General features: G+C 40.7%; 1 long non-coding RNA gene across 1 annotated transcript; it reads left to right on the forward strand.

Moving 5' to 3' along the window:
• The first annotated feature begins 316 nt into the window (after nucleotides 1-316).
• Nucleotides 317-1,103, forward strand: LOC147978510 (uncharacterized). The gene is made up of 2 exons (XR_015599592.1): nucleotides 317-757; nucleotides 859-1,103. It is a non-coding gene; the product is annotated as an uncharacterized LOC147978510 (long non-coding RNA).
• Nucleotides 1,104-3,527: the final 2,424 nt, after the last annotated feature.

The raw sequence follows: 3,527 nt of genomic DNA on the forward strand, positions 1-3,527 counted from the left end.
CTATAGGTAAATAGTAAATTTGGATATCTATGTAGTGCACCCACTAGATTAATTACACATGTAATCGGGAAACACTAAATGCAAATATGCAATACACTTATCTCTATATAAAATGAGGGCATATCCAAGCATGATATGGTTAGTCTTATTAATGCTTTAATAAATATACCAATCTTAGAAAATCAATTTTAGCACTTTTTTGGCCTGGGAGCATTCAATATGGTTATCAGATATCGCAAGGCCATCCATAAGATTTAAGATCTTATCCAACAGATGAAATCTACATGTAGATTTTTTTGGTTGGAGAGATCTTGTATTTAAGTGTGCTCACCACCACAGCCCATATAAAAAACCATGTGGTGTAGAAGTCTTGCATAACCAAAGATTGATCAACACACCTGCCTAGTGTTTACATCTTCCACAAGAAAGATGGCTAGTTCTAAAGTAATGTGGGTGTTCTGCCTCCTAGCTTTACTGGCCTTCACTTCTTGTTCCTATCATGTACGAGCAGACGATCATGCCACCAAAGAGAAAAATGAGGTGATGGAGTATTGCAAGAGGTACATATTCAAAAATTATGGTGATCAGCATCCTGACCCCCACAGGAAATGTTGCCAAATAGTAAGAGAATCGAGAAACATCCATGCTATATGCCAGAAATTCACGCACGCGGATTTGCATAAGATCAGTCTAGCCAAGTGGGCTCATGTTACATATTGGTGCGGCAACGGATTGCACCCAGGGACTAATTGCGCAGGTGTGTTAATATGATTATATATATTACTAGCATTTTGATATAGTTTCCTCGCTTATCTAAATGAAATTAATTACTTACGAGGAACTCAATCTCATATGTAGGTTTCATCGTTCCAGATTATAGTGCGCCACCACCTCCAGAACACTCAGCATAAGGCTGGTCCGGTCAAATAAGGAAAGGAGTGTTATGATATGGAGCATTTAGTCTAAGGCAGTCTTAGTCCCCAAAATAAAATAAGGCAATCGTAATGAACAAAGGAAGAGTATGGTATTGATCCTTTATCATGGGACCTCTGCAATAATGTATCTTACTTTTAATGTTGTGATTAATAAAAGGACTGCCTGCATGTTTCTTTGTGTTTAGCATGATATTTAGTTGTCCATCCACATACATGGCCTCAATAGATGACTTTCACTTCTCATTTAATGGAATGCTGAATTAAATCAAAAGTCTTGAAAACAAACATACCTTGTTCTATTCATAATACTCACTATAATAAACACTAATCAAAATTATGTGTTTGTCGGGTGTCATAGTCTTTGCCAAGATCTATTTTATGGGATATCAGCAGACCACCTATTTGATGAGAACCACACTCGGTAAAAGCAATCACTTGATAGAGTGTTTTGTTTGCCGAGAGTTGTGACAAAAATACTCAGCAACCCCAAAACACTCGGCCAGTGCAACTTTTGATGAGAGCTCGCAACATAGAACTCAGCAACTCGGAGCCATGGGGCAAATATCCAGTGATACCGTCCATGAGATGATACCATGCTACAGAACCATGTGGTGCGTCATATCTGCATGGAATGGACAGGATCGATATCGCTAATCTATTTACATATGCTCCCTTGTAACGTTTGCGTTTTGCCCCCTGAAAGCAGTGTGTCCTTGCAAAATTACAACAGTCTCCACATCTGTCCTCCAGAGCCCTGGTTCTCAGTTTCTCACACAACAAATACTTTGAAACTAAACTGGGAAGACATGGCACATTTCATTCGTTCTTACAAAAAAATCACTGGAATAGAAGCACTTCAAAACATTTGTTTGAAGTTGTACCAATCTATGAATAATTTCTGACAATTTTAATATAGTTCACAAATGTTGTGGCAGTGATGTATACAGCCAAAACATTTCGTAAAATTATCTAGTATTTCCTCCGTCCCAAAATAAGTGTCTCAACTATGTGTTAACTTTAGTACAAAGCGTTGTTGGACCTAGAAATAAAATGGAGGGTGTGCACACTTTAAAAAAATTGAAGTCTATTTCAGTTAACTTGCATGGGCCTTAAAAATAAGCTAATTTTTACATGGTGAAAAAATGTTTTCCAAAAATCTAGGTGTGCCATGGCACACCCCTGGGTATGCCACTGGTACAAAGTTGTACTAAACTTGAGACACTTATTTTGGGACAGAAGGAGTATAAGAAAGTATCATTTTGAAATAAATTCTGATCAACATCCACCCAGCTTCTCCACTTCCATCCATCCACTACTATTAAACGATGAAACAAGAACTTTCTTATGCGTACCCCATAATTAGCCCCCACAGTACCACACCACCCGATTAGCACCACACGATTAGTCCCACAAATCTCAATCTAACCATCATTAATCTAATAAGGGGTGGTGTGGACTTAGCAATTTTTAATGACTGACCGTACTCCACCAACAGAGGAGTATTCCAACTACCAGTCCCGTGTTTCCCTACAATCATGCGATCTGATTGCAAACTAAGGAAACTCAATCAAATCAGCTCCCTCGCCCTTGACCTCGACTTTTGTCTTCCTTGCATCACCACCGCGCCGGACGCTACCCACCAACACCGTTGCCTCGCTGCACGATCGCCATCGCCGATTGTTGCTGCTCACAGCGTGGAATCCGTCATCAACGTAGCGGGCACCCAGCAGCCTGCCCTCGCAGCGTCGAATCTGTCATCGATGTAGCGGGCGCCCAGGAGCCTGCCCTCGCAGCGTGGCATCCGTCCGTGAGATCACCAGTGCAGCCTGGCCGAGCACCCGCGCGGCCGTGCCCATCCTGCACGTCCCCTGAACCAGCCGACAACACACAGCTGTAATTCTTCCTGGCACTTCTTCAGGTTCAACTTTTTCCTTTGACCAGTTGCAGCATTACTCAGGATTAGAATTTTGATAATAGAGTTCTAAAAATATAAACAGTTGGAAAACAGAATGCTATAAGTCGTTCGTTTTACATCTCTAATTAATGGTTTTCTGTGGAAATGGTTAGTGTACAAGGACTAAGAGCTATACATATGTAGAGTTCATGTTGCACAATCATACCGCCCTATCTCTTTTACCGTGACAAATCAGCTATGCTGCTACAGATCAGTAAAGGAAATTAGCTAAACTTGCGTACAGACCTCTTAGCTCCATCAGATCAGGCTAAAACCTCTTGTGTGAGGGGTCACTTAGGAACCAACTAGAACTTGTAGAGGTCGCCCTTCTTGAGTACAGAGACCATGGTGAGGATGGAGACTGGTGAACGAGTGATAAGGCACCAGCGGAGAGGCCAGTAGAAATAGCATGGCAGTATCACATCATCATTTTTTCCAGCAATCTTCCGATTCTTTAGGACACTCACCCTACTAGAAACAGATAGTTATCAATATACAGAAGAGACACACCCCCAAACTGAAAGATTAAACAACAGTGAGAATGAACCAGGCCGTAACAAAATCCAAATTATGTTGAAACAGAATTTTTTTAATCAAATATTTGTAACATAGGCTGATCATGTTTAGTAAAGATTTTT

Source organism: Triticum urartu, chromosome 3A, assembly GCF_056163025.1.
Source record: "Triticum urartu cultivar PI428250 chromosome 3A, HENAU_Tu73, whole genome shotgun sequence".
Lineage (NCBI taxonomy): Eukaryota > Viridiplantae > Streptophyta > Magnoliopsida > Poales > Poaceae > Triticum > Triticum urartu.